We start from the raw sequence: 23114 nt of genomic DNA, 5'->3' as shown, positions 1-23114 counted from the left end.
ACTGGGTCCTGACATAGATCTCTGCCCCTAGCAGGAGAGTGGCTAACCTCTTCTCCACTCCACTCTGCTCCTATCCCAGTCTTAGAGACAAAAGTGTCCCTCCTCTCCTTTTTTTTTTACTCTCACCCCATTACCCTGGGCCACCTGGCATAATCCACCTACCACAGGTAGAGTGGTAATCTCCAACACCTCAGCTTTGGCCCTGAATCACAAACTCCCTGGATATACGGATTCTCAAAAGGCTCAACTACCAATTAGAATGAGGAGAGGAGTGCAAAGGTAGAGACAGCGCACCTGCATGGCTCAATAAATAATCCTGCCATTTGCTCATGTAATATTTCTTGTTGAAAATCAGGAGGACACCATATCTTAGACATGGTCTTATCCTGCCTGCCACACCCACAGCCTCTGCTGAGCCGGCAGCGCATCTTATGCCACTCTCCCCACAAAGCTGATTGTACCGGGGGGCATTCATCACAGGGGAGGGCCCTGCTGACTCAGGGCTGAGACAGAAACTCTCCCTGGGAATCTGACCAAGAACACATACAAGGCTACTCTATACGAGTGCTGGCCAATAGAAATAGAATGCAAGCCACATATGTAATTTAAAATTTTCTAGGCCGGACGCAGGGGCTCACGCCTGTAATCCCAGCACTTTGGGAGGCCAAGACAGGCAGATCACCTGAGGTCAGGAGTCCAAGACCAGCCTGGCCAACATGTTGAAACCCCATCTCTACCAAAAAATACAAAAATTAGCCAGGGATGGTGGCACGTGCCTGTAATTCCAGCTACTCTGGAGGCTAAGGCAGGAAAATTGCTTGAACCTGGGAGGTGGAGGTTGCAGTGAGCTGAGATCGTGCCATTGCACTCCAGCCTGGGCGACAGAGTGAGACCCTGTCTCAAAAACAAACAAAAAAATTGGACTCTCCTTATTTTTAAAAAACGTGAAAAGGAACAAATGACATTTGTTTTAATAATAAATTTAGTCAATTCAATATATTGAAAACATTTCACATGCAATCAGCATATAAAATATCATTAGTGAGATATTTTGCATTCTTTTTTTCACAGTAAGTCTTTGATATCCAGTGGTATTTTACACTTACAGCACGTCTCAATTCAGACTAGACACATCTCAAGTGCTCCGAAGCCACATGTGGTAAGCTGCTACCATATTTATCAGCGCAGGTCTGTACAAAGGAAGGTGGTTGAGCCACAGGTCATGGTGTGGGGTCAGACCTGAGGCCGTATTGTACCACGTGCAGGATGTGTAAGAGGCACTGAGGGGATAGGATAGTAATTAAACATAACAGCATATTTATATAATGCCTGCACAGTACCACACACTATTCTAGTCAGCTAGTTGGCAAATTACCTCATCGATACAGCAACACAATGAGGTCTGCACTATTGTTATCTCATTTTATGGATAAGGAAACTGAGTCACAGTGTTTCTGTAACTTGCCAAAAGTTCCCACAGCATTCAGGAAGTGATAGATAAGGTTTTTCCCTACAGTTTTGCTACAGAATAGCTTTGTAACATAATCTACAAGATGAGGATAACTACCAGTTCCAGTACCTGCATCCCGAAGTGCTGGTGAAGTTTCAATGAGGTAATAAATAATAAGGAGTTGGTACTTAGTATGGGGTTTGAGACAAAGGAAGGGCTCTGTACCTGTTTTGTCTGGGGAAAGAGAAAACTGGCTGAGCCACAGAGAGGGTTGGTGCCCACCACGGAGAGGAGGCGGTGAGAGAGTGTGGCTGTGAGCCAGACCATGCGCTAAGCCCGAAGCCCGAGAGACAGCAGTGAGTTGGCCTCCAATCCCCACCCACATGAAGGAGACCCAGCTGTGTGCACCCGGAAAGCAAGAAAATACTGTGTTTTGTTTGTTTTTTGCTTTTATTTTGGGAATCTGCTTGAGGTCATTTCACACTAGCAATTTGGCTGGACTTGATATATTAACATGACTGAATCTGTTACCTTAACATCCCCTGGCCCTGAGTAGAACAGTTAATATTAATGTCATACCAAGGGAAAGTCTTGGGGTGGGTTTTATGGTTATAAATCAGATACTCTGTGTCCTTCGGTAAATCACTTAACTTCTCTGGGTTGCCTCAGTATAAAATAAAAAGGTTTGAATTAAATAATCTCTTCTATTTCTTCCAGCAAGAAAATGATACACATTTTTAAGGTTTTATTTTAGTTATAAAGGCATAAGAATGAGCTACTCTTAAAACAGCTTGAGATGGCATGCATTAAAGTCTGGCACGTAATTATAACCTGCGTTGACACCATCCCACACTCACTCCTGGTTTAAGAGTCTGCCTTGGAAAAGTTTGCAAATGAAGGAGGAACCTGTTGAGCTCACTATTCTAGTCCTGTTTCCTGCTCCTTCACTCCAGCAGACAAGTGGACATTTTCTTCATTTTCAAAGATCTTGGAGATGAAGATAATGGCTTTTGTAACTCATGAACAGTCTTTCCTATCCAAATGTTTTTCCTACCTTGGTAATGACTTCCTGCTGAGATTGACTGGTGTTTTTACATAGAAATCTGCTATTCCAGTATCATCATTGTGATTAGCATTTTAATGTTTAGACAGATTTTTTAAAACTATCTGAAGATTTCTGGAGTGCTGGGATAATCTATGTAAGAGAAAAATACAATTCTCTTTAAACTCTACATGAAAGTGGGAAGTCAATGGTCATTCATGTATGTTTAGCAGGTCTGCTGACTTTTGCATCATCCTCCATGCTACTGTGCACTTTCTGCCATTTAAAAAAAAAAAGTTGAGTGCCTTTTTTTTTTTCTTTTGAGACAAGGTCTCACTCTGTCATCCAGGCTGGAGTGCAATGGTGCAATCACAGCTCACTGCAGCCTCAACTCCCAGGCTCAGGTGATCCTCCAGCCTCAGCCTCCTGAGTAGCTGGGAATATAGGCATGTGCCACCACTCCTGGTTAATTTCTGTATTTTTTGTAGAGCTAGAGTTTCACCATATTGCTTAGGCTAGTCTCAAACTCCTGGCTGGGCTCAAGCAATCCTCCTGCTTCTGCCTCCCGAAATCTTGGGATTACAGGTGTGAGCCACTGTGCCCAGCCTAGTGCTTTTATTCTACCCAATAATCCTCTCCTTCATTATCCCTGTTAAAGAACAGTACAGTCAAACAGGATTTCTAAGTTAATTAATATTTGAATTCTTACTATTTGTAAAGCAACTTGCAAGAGAGTCTGCTGATAAAGTATCGGCAGGATCTTCTCCCTAGGAACTGACATTTTACTTGGGGTGAGGTAGCAAGGTAAAGAAGAAAGAGCTCTGAAGTCAGACAGCAAACTAGTTACATGACCTTGGAAAGTTAATGCTGGTGAGCCTCAGTTTTACCATCTGCAAAATAGGGAGACTATTAGATTTCTCACAAAGGTGTTGTAAGGATTAGATGCTCTCTAGCAGTGATGCAGAGCAGTAAACAAGCTATGATCAGAAGAGAGATAAAAGCCAGGTTACCAGAGTCTGGGATGCCAGAATATTTCAAGTAGAATCAGGAAAATATGGTTGATTTTAGAGGTTAGGTGGAGTTTAGACAGATGAGATGGGTAAAAGGATATTCAAAGCAGGAGAGAGAGCTTGAACAAAGGTGTGAACACTAGCTGTGTTTGTAGTAATTATCCAGACATAAAATGAGGCGCATTTGATGCAGGATAGTGGGGACTGAGATGTTGAGAGAGTAAATGGAAGTAAGACTTGGAGACCTTTTGTATGGAGGCAAAGTGGGGGTCAAAAAATGGCATTTAGGGAGTCTGGACAAGTACTATAATCTATGTCCAAAAGAGGGGAGTTGGTGGCATTCAATTTTAGTTACGCTGGAAATGTACTCTGAGCATTTATTCATTCCTTCAGCCAACCTTTATTAAATGCCTACTAAGTGCAGGTCATGGGCTCTGGGCAGGGGATATAAAGATGAATAACACATAGTCTTCACTCCTCCAGGGCTGGTAAAGCAGAGTAATGCATCAGCAGATAATTGCAAAACGACGAGATACATGATTAGAGAAATATGATCATGTATTGTTATAGCAGGACAGAAAAAGCATTACCTGGAGTTGATTAAGAGGCTCTTTTTCCCTTTTCAAAGCCTAAACATTCATATCTTGTGACTGCATGCAAAAATGAACCTCAAAGATTGGCATTGAATAATTCTGGGGACTTCTATTATACGTATATGAATGTTTTATCGTATCTTTTTAGGATCCTACACCATGTACACCCTTTATCCTTGTGTAGGCACTTGATCCCATACACTGCCCTGGATTGCAACTGATCAGCTTTAAGTGTGCCATCTTTCCTACTGACCTAGCTCTAAATCCCTGTAGGGTAGGAATTGTCTTAAAATTGCCGAGCTTGGATGCGTAGCACAGCACTATGAACATCGTAAGTTATCTGTGAAATAATGTAGCATAGACCTACGCTAAAGAAGACAAAGGTACATGGATCTCTCTGTTCAGAACTCTATGTGTTCCACTTATTTTAATGCATCCTTTTTCCAACCTTTCCAAGGATAATAGGTCCCATGTATTGAACTCTTACCATGTGCCAGGCACACAGCTAACACTGAGCATGTATGAACTCACTTAATCCTCACAATGATCCTATAAAATATGTTCTAATCCCATTTCCACTTTACAGATGAGAAAGCTAAGGCACAGAAAGATTAAAGCAACTTGTTTGAAGTCACATTGCCCATGAATGGAGGCGCTAAGTTTCAAACCCCTGCAGAGTAGCTCTGGAGCCTGTGCCCCTAAATTCTAAGCTGTTACAATGGCCATTGTATAGTCATGAACACGGAAACATACAGAAAAAGTGATGTCGGATGGTTCCAAAAAGCTAATTAAGGGTGGGAGACAAGACTTTGGTTTCCTGCTTCTCTGACACGGACCAGGGTTTGGAGGGCCACTCTGAGTAAGTAAGAAATCCAGCCGGAACTTTCTTTCTCTGCAGACCTCACATCCTAACCCTGCAAACCTACCAGAAGCGGGCAAACTGATTTTGGGACCCACTACTTCAAAGCAAGAAGGTAAAAGCTATTTCAGGGTAACTAGACTTCAGGAGCCCTCAATATTGAACAATGTCAAATGTTTGTCCTTCCTTCCATCCATGGCAGGTTTTCTCAAATTAAAGAACATTTAAAAATTGTAAGGATATATTTTCTTTTCTTCTTTCTCTCTCTTTTTAAAAGTAAAGAATGCAGCATTATGGTTGAGTATCTAAATGTCATCCTTTATTTTCTCACCGTCCACACTGCCCTTTGATCGCCCATCACAGAAGCAGTCACAACAAACAGGGTTTACTCTCCTTTAAAGAGGCAATCCAAACCTCTTATCCACTCTGCAGCAAGAAGCAACTAATTGTCTGGTTAGCCCCCACTCTCCCTTGGCAATGGGGAAATACTAAAATCTTTGAATGAGAAAGTCCTTCATCAAATTTTTTAACTTTTAATTTTAAAACATTTTTTCAAGGAACCTGCAAATGCCAAACTCCAAAAGTGTTTCTCTGGTCCACGTTCATGGGCCATTTCTGCAGGACCAATTCCTTCTTTTGCTCTAAGACTCAGCTCCAGAGCTGGATCCACATTTCCTTCAAACCGGCTGCAAGTCTGCCATCACAGTCCTTTCTTTTACTAAACAGACATCTAAAACCGACAGGCCTCTTTCACCACCTCCTGCAAAACAGCAATAGAGTCAACTTCTCAGGCAGCACCCCAAAGCTGTGAAACGTTACGCTGGCACTTACTGCTAGGATCTGAGCCAGTTCTCCTGGGAGCAAACTGCCTGGTGACACAGAATCCCAGGAGCCCGCTTAGCACACCACCAGTATGTGAGTGGCCCCAGCTTAATGAGTTTGAGGCACCTTAGGAAATTTAATCATTTGTTTCCAACCATCCAGCAAGCAGTCTAGAAAAGCTGGAAGTAGAAATACCAGATTTCCCAATTCCCCTTCAGTGCTTAACAATTTCTTCCCATAAAAACCCTTCAGTAACGTGAGCAAAATCCACATGGCAATAGATCCCTTAAGAGTTTAACAGAAGGTCTACCATAGGCCAAGCCAATGAGACTTCTTTAACACCATCTTTTCACTAAACCCTATGTTGACTGTTTTCCCTATCTCACAAGATAGGGGAGCAGCAATGATTAGCATCAGTTTTACTCCTCCCCAAAACACCTGCACTTTCCCCCACAAAGCCCAATTCACATGTCTCTGATGGAGGAATCTATAGGTAAGCAGAAAATACTACTTGAAATAGTTTAAGTTTATACAAAATTCTGGTATGATAGTCCTTAGTATATTTTGCTTTTCTTTTTTCTTCAATTTTTACTTTAGGTTCGGGGGTACATGTACAGGTTTGTTACATTGTTAAACTCATGTCATGGGGGTTTGTTGTACAGATTATTTCATCACCCAGGTATTGAGTCCAGTACCCAGTAGTTATTTTTTCTGCATTTACCACTTGTGATAGTTAATTCTATGTGTCAACAGAAACCAGATAGCTGGCTAAACGTTATCTCTACGTGTGTCTGTGAGGGTGTTTTTGGAAGGGATTAGTATTTGAGTTGATGGGCTGAGTAGATTTCCCTCCCCAGTGTGCATGGGCCTCATTCAATCCACTGAGGACCTGTTTAGAACAAAAGGGCTAAGAACAGTTGAATTCACTCTCTGACCGTTGAGCTGGAGCATTGAGCTTCTCCTGCCCTCAGAGGTTTGATTCTCAGGCCTTGGCACTCAAACTGGAATCTATATCAGTGACTCTTGGACTCTCAGGCCTTCAAATGACACCACTGGCTTTCCTGGGTCTCTGGTTTATAGACAGCAGATCATGGGACTTCTCAGCTTCCATGACCATGTGAGCCAATACCTTATAATCAATCTCTTTCTCTATATCTGTACAGGCATAACTCAGAGATATAGCAGGTTTGGTTGGGTCCAGATCACCGCAATAAAGCGAACATCACAATAAAGAGAGTGACACAATATTTTTGGCTTCCCAGTGCATATAAAAGTTATGTTTATATAGTCTTCAAAGTGTGTAATAACATTATGTCTAAAAAAAGGTATACATACCTTAATATAAAAATACTTCATTGCCAAAAAATGCTAATGATCATCTGAGCCTTCAGTGAGTCATGATCTTTTTGCTGTTGGAGGGTCTTGCCTCGATGCTGATGGATCAGAGTGGTGATTGATGAAAGCTGAGGTGGTTGTGGCAATTTCTTAAAATAAGACAACAATAAAATTTGCCACATTGATTGACTCTTTCTTTCACAGAAGATTTCTCTATAGCATGCAATGCTGTTTGATAGCATTTTACCCACAGTAGAACTTTTCAAAATTGGAGTCAATCTTCCCAAACTCTGCCTCTGCTTTATCAATTAACTTTATGTAATATTCTAAAGCCATGGCATCATTTCAACAATGCTCAAAGTAGATTCCACCTCACGAAACCATTTTCTTTGCTCATCCATAAGAAGCAACTCCTCATCCATTAGTTTTATAACAAGATTGCAGCAATTCAGTTACATCTTTAGACTCCACTTCTAATTCTAGTTCTTTTGCTATTTCTACCACATCTGCAATGACTTCCTCCAGTAAAGTCTTGAACCCCTCAAAATCATCGATAATGGTTAGAATCAAATTCTTCCAAACTCCTGTTACTGTTGATATTTTGACCTCCTCCCATGAATCGTTAATTTTCTTAATGGTATCTAAAATAGTGAATCCTTTCTAGAAGGTTTCAATTTACTTTGCCCAGATTCATCAAAAGAATCACTATCTATGGCAGCAATAGCTTTACAAAATCTATTCCTTAAATAATAAGACTTGAAAGTGGAAATTATTCCTTGATCCACGGGCCACAGAATGGATGTTGTGTTAACAGGCATGAAAACACTAATCTCCTTGTATATCTTCATCAGAGCTCTTGGATGACTGAGTGCATTGTCAATGAGCAGTAATATTTTAATAGAAATATTTTTTTTTCGGAGCACTTGGTATCAACAGTGAGCTAAGGTATTCGGTAAACCATACTGTAAACAGAAGTGCTGTCATCAAGGCCTTATTGTTCCATTATAGAGCACAGGCAGGGTAGATTTAGTATAATTCTTAAGGGCCCTAGGATTTTCAAATAATAAATGAGCATTGACTTTAACTTAAAGTCATAAGCCACATTAGCCCAAACAAGAGAGTCAGCTGCCTTTTGAAGCTTTGAAGCCAGGTATTGACTTCTCCTCTCTAGCTATGAAAGTCCTAGGTGGCATCTTCCTCCAACAGAAGGCTGTTTTGTCTACATTGAAAATCTGTTGTTCAGTGGCACCAGCTTCATCAGTTATCTTCTAGATCTCCTGGATAACTTGTTGCAGCTTCTGTATCAGCACTTTCTGCTTCATCCTGTGTTTTTGTGTTATGGAGATGACTCTTCCTTCCTTAGCCCTCATGAACCAACCTCTGCTAGCTTCAAATTTTTCTTCTGCATCTTCCTCACCTCTTTCAGACTTCATGGAATTGAAGAGTGTTGGGGACTTTCTCTGGATTAGGCTTTAGCTTAGGAGAATGATGTGGTTTGATCTTCTGTCCAGACCACTAAAACTTTCTCTATATGAGCAATAAGGCTGTTTTGATTTCTTATCATTCATGTGTCCACTGGAGTAGCACTTTTAAATTCCCTTAAGAACTTTTCCTTTGGATTCAAAGTTTGGCTAACTGTCTGGTGCATGAGGCCTAGCTCTTAGTCTATCTCAATTTTCAACATGCCTGCCTCACTAAGCTTAATCATTTCTAGATTTAAAGTAAGAGTCCTTTGATTCTTCCTTTCAGTTGATCACTTAAATGCCATTGTAGGATTATTAATTGGCCTAATCTCAATAGTCTCATGTCTTAAGGAATAGGGAGGCCCAAAGATAAGGAGAAAGATGGGGGAATGGCTGGTTGGTGGAGCAGTCAGAACAGATACATTTATTGATTAAGTTTGCCATTTGACATGAGTGCAGTTCATGGTGCACCAAGAGAATTACAATAGTCACAACAAGGTCGCTGATTAGAGATCATCATAACAGATACAATAATCAGGAAAAAGTTTGAAATATTGTGAGAATTACCAAAATGTGACACAAAGATACAAAGTGAACACATGCTGTTGGAAAACTGTCACTCATAGACTTGCTCGACACACAGTTGCTACAAACCATCAATTCGTAAAAAACACATTTGCAAAGCACAAAGAGAGGTATACCTATACTTCTATCTCTCTCTCTCTCTATTTCTATCTCCATCTCCATCTCTATCTCCATCTCCATCTCTATCTATACAGTAGTTCCCCCTTATCCAAGGGGTATATATTCCATGACCTTTAGTGGATACCTGAAACCACAGATAGTACCAACCCTGATTGTCATCAATCGGAACATATTTCTGTTCACATCTTCTATCTAAAAATTGAATATCTTTTCCATCTTAACTAAGCACTTAACATGTACTGTGGCCATAACTTTTATAGTTTGAGGTATGACAGCAAAATTAGCATGAATTTCTTTTTCCTTCTGTACAATTTTACAGATAGATTTATTCTTATCTTATATCTTAGGAACCTCCGTATATGATTCTTTTTCTTTCCTTATTAAGTTGAGAATGTTCTTCTTTTCACTTAAAGGAAGCACTTTACAGCTTCTCTTTGGCATATCCGAATTGCCAGCATCACTATTCTTGGGCTTTGGGGCCATTATGAAATCAAAAAAGGCTTCTTTGAATACAAGTACTGCAATACTGAGACAGTTGATCTGGTGATTGACATGGCCACCAAGTGACTTATGGGTAGAGAGTGTCTATGGCATGAATACGCTGGACAAACGGATGACCCATGTCCAGGTGGGATGGAGTGGGACAGCACGAGATTTCACCATGCCCAGAAAAGGGCACACTTAAAACCTATGAAGTGTTTATCTCTGGAATTTCCCATGTAATATTTTCAGACCATGGCTGATACAGATAGCTAAAACCACAATGAAACCACGGATAGGAAGGGAGTACTACATTTCTCTATATAGGCACATCTATATCTATATCTACCTATCTCCTGTTGGTTTTGTTTACAGGAGAACCCTAATATATCATGTGTTATTATTTTATTTTTACTAGATTTTAAAAGTGGCTTAGACCCATTAAAAATGGACCGTTGACCCACACTCTGAGCTTCCTGGCAGAGAAGTAAAAATGGTAAACATAATCAGCTGCCTATTTCTCATTACCTTTAGGGACCATAAAAAGAAAAATTGGTTAAAATAACACAAAGACAACTAGATACATTCTAAACTGGCTGCAGAACGTCCCCTAAAGGATGCTGACTGTCAGCTCTGTCACGTCACCTGGACAGGGGTTCCCTGTGGCTTCCCTCCAGCACTGTGTGAGAAAGGTGTGGCGGGCATGCACCTCTGGCCTGTGGGTGACCAGCCACTGGGAGGAGCAGGCAGATGACTGCATGACAGAATAATGATGAAAAATGATCTTGACAGCCCAGAGCAATGAGCTGAATCTAACAAGATGAAATTAAACAAGGACAAATGTTAAGTGCTTTTCTTAGGTCAGAAAAAACCAATGGCTTAAACCCAGGATGGAGGAGATAGGGCTCACAAGCAGACACTTAAAAACAAAACAAAACCTTTAGGGTTTTAAGCTTAAAATATGCCATGAAAAAACAGAACAAAAAAAGGTTTTGGGAGCAATTTTGTCTCCTGAACAAGGGATATAATTGTCCCATTACACTTTGAGATTACTAGTCTACATTTGAAATTAGATCCTGAACACCCTACTTTATTTCTATGGAAGATGGGGTATATGCCAACATTAAACACAATTTTTGAAAAAGCAAAGTAATCATCAATAAGCTCCTTCGCCTAACACAGCTCTTCTCATTGTGTGCGTGTTAATTTTCATGTTGCATGCTGTACTTTAAAATTAACATACAGTTGAAAATAGAATAAATGTACAAAACTGGAGTATATTCTAAAGAGAGTGACCAGAGTGGTGTATGGACTCCAAAATTATGCATCTGTGAAGAGCAGTTGAGCCAACAAGGAGTTTCATCTTGAGGAAAGAAGATTCATAATAGCTTCCTAAAATATCTGAAGGGTTGACAACAAAAGATTAGGTTTGTTTAAGGTAAACTTAAGGGTTATAAAGAATAGTATTTGTAAAATCTTCAGAGTTTTAAATATGCCTTCTATTTTAAAAAAATCAATTTTACCCTCATAATAGGTATGGAAAATATCGATCTGTTATTTAAAATATTGCCATTTTTACAGATAAGAAAAATTTTGGATTAAAGAGGTAAAATGATTTGAGCAAGATCTTATGACCAGTATGTGGCAAGGCTGAGACACAAACCAAGGTGCTCAAGCTACAGTGAGACAAATTTAAATTCACTACTAAAAGAAAAATATCTCCCTATGAGCCAGATGTGTACAAAAACTAAAAGGATGCCCCCCAGATTTCCTTGTAGACAGTATCTGTAAATGAGGCAGTGAAAGAAAGGTATTTAAGCATTGGCCATAGCAGTGGATTTCAAATTTTTTGACCACAACCTATGGTAGAAAATATGTTTTTTATCAGCCCCAAGTGCACCCACACCAAGAATAAAATGGAAACACATTTAACACAATAATACTAAATGCTATAAATGGTGCACATTGATTTGTTTCCATTTTTTTATTGATGACCTTTAACCACTAAATTGATTTAATTTCCCATGCCATATTATGCAGACTGAAAAACACAGAACTAGAGAACTACTTAGTGGGACTTCTTGGGTGGGCTAGAAGAGCAAACATTTCTTTCAACAATGAGACTCAATAATTCTGGGTCTCCCCAAACTGTGTTATATAGCTTTTAAAAAAAATCCTAAATTGAAATGCCTTTTGTCTCCAGCTTATTGCTTTCATTCTCTTACTCTAGCTTATTGAATTTTTTTACTCTTGATTCTATTATTCCTAGTATTATCCATCCTTCCTTATACTACATAATATGAAAAATCTTTGATTCCTTTACCTGGGAGTTGATGAAAATAATAAACTCTATAGAACCAAGTACAGGAGGTTGTGATACATTTTAAGTATAGTTGCCCACATGGCTGTATTTATGTGCACTGCCTTTTCTTTTCCAAGCAGTTATAAATCCTCCAGTCATACTAACAACTACTCTATTTTATTTTTGTCCACATAGTTAAGAAATTTTGTTCAATGTGTTGCTAAGATTAAGTGAGACCATACTATGACATAGGGTGGTTGGTTCTGAGGATTAAATGAGGCAGTTTATACTGAGTGTTGCAGATATATAGCACCTGTAACAAAGAAACTGCTCAGTAGTTTTTACCCAGGATGATAATGATAGTGGCATCAATGATGACGATGATGTTACAATTACAATATCCTTCTAGTTTAGTAGTGTAGAAGGTATAGGTTCTACATATTTTAATAGATGTAGTTTCTAGACCTATTAAAATATTCTGTGGTCTTGACATGCCTTCTTTAAGTGAACCCATATTGGCTTTTAAACCACAACTTTTTTTCTACATATTTTCTACTTCTTTTGAGTATTCACGGTTTTTGCATCAAGGTTGCTGGTCTGTTGTTTCCCTACCTTTTCTTCCTTTTTAAAACCAGGGCATTTATTTGCTCATGTCTCATTTTCCTCAATGTCTCACAGGCGCCTAACAGTGTTTCCTGTGTCACCTGCAAGTTGCTTTGTGCAGTGTGATGTCATCAGTGCCCCTGGAGAGTTAACTTAGAGGAGTTCCAGTCTTCTTTATTTTGGTGGATTCCGTTTCTCCCCTAGAAATATTTTCAGCTTGGAGATGATTCTTTTTGAAGGACAAAGAAACAAAATAAGACCCGAGTTGCCTGGCCTCCACGCCATCTGTTAACACCAGGCTATCCTCATTAATGAGTGGCCTTGTCCCTTTGTTGTCCACTTTATTCTGAAAAGTCTCAGCATATCTGGGAGTTTGGTCTTCTTTTCAAGTAATTATTTTAAATTTTAATTAACATAATAATTGTATATATTATATATTTATGTGCTACAATATGATGTTTTGATATATGTTTACATTGTGGGATGATTAAATCAAGCTAATTAACAAATCCAACACCTAACACATTTATCATTTTTTTGTGGTGAAAACATTTAAAATATATTCTTTTAGCAATTTTGAAATATACATTATTATACATTCTGTGTAATAGATCACTAAAGCTTATTCCTCCCAACTGAAATTTTGTACCTTTTGATCAGCATCTCCCTATTACCCAGCTACTCAAGAGGCTGAGGTGAGAGAATCACCTGATCCTGGAAGGCTGAGACTGCAGTGAGCAGCGATCACATCACTGCACTCAAGTCTGGGCGATGGGAGTGAGACTCTGTCTAAAAAGAAGAAAAAAAAATCAGTAACATTTATTTACACTAAAAATGAATTACCTCAAAAAGAAATGAAGAAACCAATTTCATTTACAATAACATTAAAAAAAAAACCACTTAGGAGTAAATTTCACCAGGGAGGTGAAAGATTTATATACTGAAAACTATAAAACATTGATGATAGAAATAGTAGAGGACACAAACGAATCGAAAGGTGTCCCATGTTCATGAATTGAAAGAATCAATATTGTTAAAATGTCCATACTATGCAAAACAATTTACAGATTCAATGTAATTCTTCTCAAAATTCCAATATCACTTTTTAAGGAAATAGAAAAAACAATCCTAAAATGTGTATGGAACCACAAAAGACCCCAAATAGCTAAGCAATACTGAACAAAAACAACAAGCTGGAGGCATCACACTGCCTGACTTCAAAATCTATTACAAAGTTATAATAATTGAAGCAGCATGGTATTAGCATGAAAACAGACATACTGACCAATGGAACAAGACAGAGACCCCAGAAATAAGCCCACATATCTAAGATCAATTGATTTTAGAAAAAGGTACCAAGAACACACAATGGAGAGAGGACTGTTTCTTCAATAAATGGTGCTAGGAAACTGGATATCCACATGCAAAAGAATGAAAATGGATGCTTATCTTGCAACACATATAAAAATTAACTCAAAATGGGCTTGGGCTTCTTGACATATTCAGGTGCAAGTGGTTTAAAGTCTCTGGACCCAGACTGCTGGGTTTAAATCTCACCTCTGCCAGTAACTAACTGGGTGATATTGAGCAAGTTTCTTCCTTTCTGTGTGCTTCAATTTCCTCATTTATAAATGGAATAATAATATCAATTTCATAGGGTTGTTCTGAAGATGAAATTAGTTGTAAAGAGCTTAGAACAATGGCCAGCACAAAGTAAGACTTGAATATGTGTTAGCTCTCTGAAGGCTCTCTTTTTCTTTCTCTTTGGAGTTTGTATTCAAAAAGATACTTTACAAATTTTCGTAAACTTTCTGTGTCTTCCCACAAGATGATATATATATATTTTTTTTCCTGAACTGAACTTTTTATAACTGCTTTCACAAAGGCTGGGATATGTGTCTGACTACACTTAAGATTTATTTCAGCTGGGGGAGGTGGCTCACGCCTGTAATCCCAGCACTTTGGGAGGCCGAGACAGGCAGATCCCGAGGTCGGGAGATCGAGACCATCCTGACTAACATGGTGAAAACCTGTCTCTACTAAAATACAAAAAATTAGCCGGACATGGTGGTGGGTGCCTGTAGTCCCAGCGACTTGGGAGGCTGAGGCAGGAGAATGGTGTGAACCCGAGAGGCAGAGCTTGCAGTGAGCCGAGATCACGCCACTGCACTCCAGCCTGGGCGACAGAGTGAGACTCTGTCTCAAAAACAAAACAAACAACAACAACAACAACAAAAGACTTATTTCACTCCCTGGCATACTCGCCAAGATGACAGCCACCTTTTTTCCCAAATTCCCATCAATTCCCCGTTCAATGAGCATTCTCTCCTTATGAGTCCAGTGTGTTGTTTCTTCTGATTTCTAAGCAGTAAAACCGTCAGCCCAACAAACCAAAAATGCATCAGATGGTCAGCTTGCAGCAGAATGAACTTCCAGCAGATGGTAGAAAATTAAGGACCTTATTACTGCACTGCAACTTGCCTCTTTGCCAGTGTTTTCAAATTTTCAAATAATAATAATGAGCCTGATGTTGAGGATGAGAGAATTTCTATCTGGAAGTCAAAATGCTTACCAAAGACCTAGGTAAATTATCTAAAGACACCAGGATTGTGTTTCTATGTAATTATTTGTCAGCAGGAAAACAGCAAATGAACACCAATATCTCAGGCACCTTCAGGCACTGGAAATAAAAAGCCAAGAGAAACACAGCTCTGCCCTCAAGGAGCTTCCGATATACAATGGCACTGAAATTGATCTGGTCTCACTGTTGTAAAAGCCTGATAGGAAACTCTTTTCTTCAGGTTTTGTCAAGTTCCTGAAGTACCTAGGTCAGTGGCATTCACACACCAACTGCCCACAAAGTCACCAGCTATGTCAGGAGAACAGCTTCCACTGAGATACAACAGGGACTCCAGCACAGCCCCTTCCCCTCCACACAGAAAGCTTGAGGAAGGGTCAGCTTGTTAAAATAATAAATAAGTTGACATGAAATTCAGAATAAGGGCAAATAGGAGAGAAATAATGCCAAGATAATTTAGGCGGGGTAGGGGTAGGGGATTCCAACTACAGAGTTTAAAAGCTGGCTTCTCCCATAAAACAGAAGTAGAAAGAGGGAGAAAGAAGAGAATCATAATTTGGGGTAAATTTCACTTCATTAAAGGGAAATGAATGACAGCAGCAAAACTGATCATGTTAAAAGTCTGCACTGGTTTTTAATTAAAAAGAATGGCTTTCAAATTATCTGCCTAGCTGGACATAGTGGTGTGCTCCTGCAGTCTCAGCTACTCAAGAGGCCGAGATGGGAGGATCACTTGAGGCCAGGATGTTGAGGCTGCAGTGAGCTATGACGACACCACTGTACTCCAGCCTGGGTGACAGAGCAAGACTCTGTCCATTCCCCACCGACCCCCCCAAAAAAATTCTCTACCTGATGATCATTCAACCTGGTTTTCCTTTCAGTTAAAATAAATTCATTTCTCTGAACAGGGTATATAGGTTCACTCAGGAAAACAGTTCTAATCATGGGAAATAGTATCTATTATCTATTATCTCTCAACCTCTCACCCATCTATTTTAATTTTTTTACAATAGATGTTCCCCTTTTTTCTGGAAATGCAAACACAATACGGCATTTTGATCGAGGCTTGCTATATCTCTTTGACATCCTGCATTTTTCCCTCACAGTACTTAAAGTGATCAGTTTCAATGAAAAGTTTTAAAAAAGTTAATGTTTTATAATACACTGAAAAATGATAATAAGAAAAGAGAAATTGTAAGTAAACATGTCACAAAAAATGTACTTAACACAAAATGCACAACCTAACATGGTTGAATTTAAAATGATTGCATGGTGATTTTAAGCAATGTGCCCAAGGTTGGGGGTAGAGTGGTTTTGGGGTATGGGCTGTGCTCAAGGAATGGGGCCTGGGAAAGTCCTAAGTACACAAAATGAGAATGAGGGATACAGAGAAGGGGGCCAAGTGACATGGCAAATCTCACGTGAGAAAAGACATTAAATTACTTCAGTCTTGGGGCCAGGCATGGTGGCTCATGCCTATAATCCCAGCACTTTGGGAGGCCAAGGCAGGTGGGTCACTTGATGTCAGGAGTTCGAGACCAACCTGGCCAACATGGTGAAACTCCATCTCTATTAAAAATACGAAAAGTTACTCCAGCTACTGGGGAGGCTGAGGCAGGAGAATTTGCTTGAACCCAGGAGGAGGTTGCAGTGAGCTGAGATCATGCCACTGCACTTAAGCCTAGGCAATAGCATGAGACTCTGTCTCAAAAATAAAAAATAAAAATAAATTACTTCAGTCTTCATTCAGCATCTGAGCAAATGAGTCACTGACAGAAGAACCACAGATTTAGTCAGCATTGCCCAGGGAGGGAAAGTCGATTCAGATGCACACACAGCCTGTCTCCACTTCTCTCCTACAGACCTACTGGGTCTGATGATGCACAGCTTCTAACACAAAGGTCCAGCAAACGGCTGCTGGGAAACAGCCTGTTGAGTAGTAATTAGGATTAGAGAGACTCCAGGGAAGAAAAAACAAATTCTAAGAGAAAGTCATCTCAAAAACTGCTAGTCTCTGCAAACAGTGCCTGCAGACACAAGCCAAGGAGCAGTTTTCTACCTTGGCCCGGTGTATAAAGGGCTGTTGGCCAACTATTGATATTTCCTGTCACACTCAAGCCGGATGATAGCAAATCACTGTCAGCAACATCATCTTTGAACGTAGAGGACAGCAGTCTGTGTGCACACTTTGGGACCTTCTTCATTCGACTACTGGTAGGATGAATCAGAAGAGAAGATTGATTTATTAATTAAATGCATGCTAGAAGAAGAAATCAATGGAGCCCACACCTATGTACTTGATCAAATAGCAGAAGGAACTGTTACTGTAGTTGCAGCGACTCACCAAGTGACCCTGGGCAAGTCACTTTAACCTCTTTGCTTCAGGTTTCCTCATGTGGAAAAAGGGACTACCTTGTTCAGTGACTACGAGAGGAGAATGTAAGGATTAGTTTAGTTGGCTAATGAAACCAAGGTGGAGGTCTGATCCTCATGAGTCTCCTCTACTGCACTCCCAGCATGGAGAAATCATCTCAGAAATCTATCTATGCCAGTGCCAGGGGGAACAAGGAACAGGATGTGAAGCAGGCTCTGCCAAGAATATCACAATTAGGAAAAAGACAAAAGCAAACTGGAGATCAGGTCCTGTTGATGGGACATCTTTGAACAAGACAGGAGCACATGCACTTTCTCAGGAGGAAGATACTTGTAAAGAGTTTTGAATATACTGAAAAGGGAGAGTCATAAAAACCCACTGTATGAAAAGTGATAAGGTAAAGTTTTAGCTGTAACATGCCCTGTGCCTTTGAGACACATTTTACATGAGGCAAGTTCTGAGGTATACTAAAGACTCCATGATCATCTCCTCACACTATGTGGATGGAACACATTTGGTTGGCTTGAGATAAAATTACCTGGTCTAATGAAAGATGGTCACCTTCTGCATTTTCTTTTAAATATAGGAATATATTAATTGGAAAATTGTAAATTAAACTGCAGCAACAAAACCAAACCAAAACAATCTATTCAGACTCAGCTTCTGAAACCATGAAGAAACCAGTTACTATTTTCTTTGGAATCTAATGAAAAATAGATTAAGACACCAAGAGCACAGGTCCCTCAACCCAAGTCTTAACAAAGAAAGAATTCTTTTTTCAATATAGTAAAAATCACACCGATGCTTTATACTTCTGAATGCTTTACTAATGATTAAGAAAATGTATAATGCAAAGGATATGGTTAACATACCATGATAGTTAACTTCATGTATCAACTTGGCTAGGCCATGGTACCCAGATATTTGGTCAAACATTACTCTAGATGTTGCTATGAAGCTATTTTTTAAAGATGAGATTAACATTTAAATAAGTAGACCTATTTAAAGTAAATAAAACAGACTACCCCCCATAATGTGGGTGGGCCTCATCCAATCAGCTGAAGGCATTAATAGGAAAACACTGACTTCCTTGGAGGAAAAGGGAGTTCTTCCAGCAGCCAGCCTTCAGACTTGAGTGGCAATTCTTCCCTGGGTCTCCAGGCTGCCAGCCTACCCTGCAGATTTTGGGCTTGCCTCCACAATTGTGGGAGCCAAGTCCTTAAAATCTCTCTATACATCCTATTGGTTCTGTTTCTCTGGAGGAACCATGACTAGTACACATAATGTGGTAGGTTACTACCACTGTTCACCAGTATTTCTGGTTGTCTCTCCTGGGTCCATGAAAGGATTATACTTTTCTGAAAACTTAAAGTAAGCCCTGACCGTGTAACTTGCTTTGCCTAATAATGGGGTAGAAGTGACACTAGCTTTAAGCAAAAGGTTTTAGGAGCCAGGGAGTGATCCTTTCTGCCCTTCCCCTGCCGCAGCAGATGCTGAGTCCTCAGGTTGAGATGGTGGAAACATAAGGTGCTGCCTCCCTCGGCCTGGGCCCCCAGGTGACTGCAATCAGTGGAGTCCCACCTATGGGCCCCTGTGCACATGGAGCATGAGTAAGATCATTAGTTGTTTCAAACCACTGAGATTTGGGGTTTGTGACTAACACACTACTGTGGGCGGGGTATAAGGAGCCCTGTATCCCAGCAACATCCACTCTACCGTACATATTACACATTTTTAATTTTTTCATTTTTCCAAGTTCAATAAAACGTCTATTTGATATAAACACTGAATAGTGACTTGAAATACCATATGCACATGATGGTAATAAAATTGCCTAAGATTGTTACGTAAACTTTTCATAAACTAACCTCTCCTTTAATCCAAATTAATGGTATATTGCCAAACCCACCAACATCCATCCCATTATAAAACTTGGAATAAATTAAGCCCATGTGAATTTGGACATTTGTGTAACCTAGGCATTGAAAACTAGCCTATCCCAAGTGTTTCAGTGTTTTATATTTCATGAAATTCCTGGAATATGCCTCTGCCTTTCTATCTGCTATAACTCCCAAATTACTATGAAGAAAATCCTTCAGTGCTGCAGATGAGTCAAAATGGGTCTTCAAATAAAAAAATATCCAACATGATTGTTCAGTTAAACCACACAAAAGCTGGCTTTTCTAGGGGAAGGAAAAAAACAAAGATGGGAGGCTGAACTACCTGGGCCTGTGGGTAAACAGGGCATAGCTAACGTTCAGATTTCAAAATTATCCACTCCTGAGTTTATTTGGAATTTCAAGATAAGAACATACAGCTGAGATGCTCAAATCCATCTAAAATGTTCAGGTTTTTAAAAGAATTCTTACAATTTTGGCCCAATTTTTTAAAAAAAGGATGGAGGGTACCACTTTCCCCCATAAATACCCAAACCTACAAACTCAGTATGGAAGGTGCAATGTCATATTTCCTTTTTTATCTACCCCCCTAAGGTATAGCACAGTGCCTGCCTACAGCTGTGATCCCCAATAAATGCTAAATTGATTTCTGCCACCACATTCTGAAATCCCCACTCCCTGGCCACCTCCCGCATCTTTTAAAGGAGGGACTAACAGGTTATCAGAGAGGGCTCTCTCCACTGTCCTGTCGTACATGGCACATACCACTCTCACCATCCACTCTTGCATTTTCACCCCCACTCTGGCTAATTGGACTTCAACAGTGAATCTAAGTTAGTTGGTCAACAACAGAGACACAGCTGTACTGCTGTGTACTGGTGGTACAACAGACAGCAGCGACTGGAATTAAGACAGTTGCTGGATATTCAGACCCCAGAGGTCAGGACTAACCCTGCCACTCTTAGGTGGCATCTACCTCCACAATGGTCAGGGGCAAGCTTAGCAAAGACAGGCAGAGACACTCCACTGAGCACACGGCCTCCTGAAACCAGGTCGGTGGGGAGAAAAACTGCAGGTTGTCTTCCTTTCACCAACTATTTCTTTTTGTGGAGAAAAAAAAATTATAGTTAATGCAATTGGGCTGTGGGGAACAGCAAGGCCACAGCATGGGCTGGGATTTACCTCTGAATCTAAGAGCTAGCCAGTACTCTGGAGGATCATCTGCTCGGAGGACAAAGGTCAGTGCAATCATAGGCGTGTCTGCCCCCAGTAAGGGAACATTCTGGATCTTTGGCCTGGAATGCTGTACTGAGGTCACCCAAGAGTCAGTGATTATCAAAGACAAATTTTACCCCCTAGAGGTTGCTTCTATTGTTACAGATTATTATAGCCTCCAGGGCGGTAAGCCTTACACAGCAAGTCCAATGCTGCTGCACTTTTAGACCTTAAGGAAATCCCATAAGCATTTGTTACTATTATTAATTAAGCATAATTAAGCGCTCCTAGCATGCATTCCATATTGCCTTGAGCAGAAAGCTTCAGATGTAAACCATCTTTCAATAACATTCCCTTCCTGAATGCTGAGATGAGAACATGAAAATCATACCACATGTCTGCCATCTGTATTTGTACTTGTCAACAGCTCTGTTTTGGGATAAACAGTTTTGAAATAAGAATCAATTCGACTTGTTGGAAGATTAGCCAAGGAATAGCTCAAAGACCAAAACAGAAAATGAAGTCAGATAGTCTGAAAATCGAGCACAATTTTGTTTCTCGCTAAACATTCTGTTTTGTCACAGCCCAAGAGAAAGAGTGTGGCAGACAGGGCTTGGGGGCACACAGACAGGGAAAATGTATGTTCTCAAGTAAAAAATTCTTCAACCTGGAACAAATGTCTTCGCTACAATGCAACTAGAAATCATTCACTGACCTCTAGGAGACTACAGTTAAGAACAAAGCAATTTTAGCATTTACACTTTGTTTCATGGTTCTACTATGTGAAGGTATACACAGGGGACAACTTGAGCGGGTTCAAGTGCATAATACAGTCCTTTATTACCATAAAAATGGCAGCACTTCCCAAAGTCGATCTTGATTAAAAGTAGTTCCATGGTTGAAAACAGTACTCCACTGTAGAGCTATTAAACTAGAGAGATGGCAAGGGGAAAATAAAGACTTATATATCAAAGGCGAGGTCAGGGAAGAAGTTAGAAAAAACAGGATGCTACAGATTAGTGGGAGACTACAATGGAATTGCTTTTAGAGGTGGCTGATATAAGTGAATGAAGGGACACAATAACCTGCAGCCCCACATATTCTACAAAACAAATGAGAACATGTATGCTCCACTTGGAGAGCCATCCATTTTCTCCTTAAAAGAACTCATTTATAAAAGAGCAAATTGGTGATTTGTACTTACATACTGGACCTTTTCCAAGCCCCTGTCAAGAAGTGATAAATTATTGAAGCATAGCATAAAGTGTTTTATTTTCAGTGTGCACACGGTAAAACCCTGTGAAATGCTTCTGTTCACCTTTCCCAAGTTATTAATTAAAAAATAATTGTTTCCAATTACTCTCTGATCTTTAAAATAAACCAAGACAAAACACTACATACACCTCTCCAGAATCAGCACTGCCCCTTCCCTCTCTCCTTCTCGATCCTGCCCCCCATCCTTCAACCAAGCAGTTGTTTCAAATCACACCATCGGCTCCTGAAATAGGAATGCTATTTAGATTGGGAAGGGAGGGAAGAGGAAGTCCAATACAACATTCACACAATTGTCTGGTATTCATTCAACCATAGTGCCCAGATATATTTGTTGTTCCTAGAGACAGCGTAAAACTGTTTGGAGAATAAAGCAGGGTTGTGGAAAGCTCATTAATAAATTGTGAAAATCCTCTCAGCAGGAGTCACATAACCAGAGGAACTGCCTTGTGCCAAGCAACATAAAGCCTGGTGCTCTGCTCCTGGACAATGTCAAAGGCAAATACAGCTGATTTTTGAGAAAGGCCTCCCTACAGCCACTTGCTAGACAAGAGTTAGGAAAAATTCTTTCCCAATCTCAGCTCGGCAATTAGAACCTGAATTATGTTTATAAACTCTAGGCTTTGCTTTAATCTGACTGTGAGAGATGTACAGGAATGGCCCCTCCCCTACTGTGTTCATAAACTGAGAGAATAACGTTGATGCCAATGCTCCTGAAAGGGAGCAGGGAAACCTAAGAAGTCTAATTGCATAAGGAGATGCAGGGGGACTACTGACAGGAGGGCTGTCTCCTCACTGAAATCTTGTTCATCTTTAGGATTTCTCCAGCACCTCAGTTCGAATTCCCACTCCTTATGTGCAAGTGGCACTCTTGGCTTTCCAATTCTGTTTTCTATTTAGGTGACTCAATCAGTGGCTGAACTTCTGATCCTGTGGCCCCTTTTTGTAGCTTCAGACTGAAACTGGATGCCTTTGTAGAACATATTCACCCAAGGATTCTGTATGAACAGAAAAGGATGCAATAAAGGAGGATTCCTCCAAAATGTTTTAATTATATGTCCATACAATATATAAAATATATGCATCATTTTAGCTGGATAAGAAAAGCAAGTC

The 23114-nt window shown here is 40.0% G+C and overlaps 1 protein-coding gene across 1 annotated transcript in view; it reads right to left on the bottom strand.

Moving 5' to 3' along the window:
- The window catches only part of REELD1 (reeler domain containing 1), a 40544-nt gene extending 17517 nt beyond the window's left edge, over window positions 1-23027 (bottom strand). The window contains 1 exon segment of the mRNA XM_063603957.1: window positions 7112-23027. The gene's annotated coding sequence lies outside the window, so the exon portion shown is untranslated.
- Between the last annotated feature and the right edge of the window lie 87 nt (window positions 23028-23114).

Source organism: Pan paniscus, chromosome 3, assembly GCF_029289425.2.
Source record: "Pan paniscus chromosome 3, NHGRI_mPanPan1-v2.0_pri, whole genome shotgun sequence".
Taxonomy (NCBI): domain Eukaryota; kingdom Metazoa; phylum Chordata; class Mammalia; order Primates; family Hominidae; genus Pan; species Pan paniscus.
The sequence above is the reverse complement of the archived record's forward strand: the minus strand, read 5'-3'. Positions and strand labels throughout refer to the sequence as shown.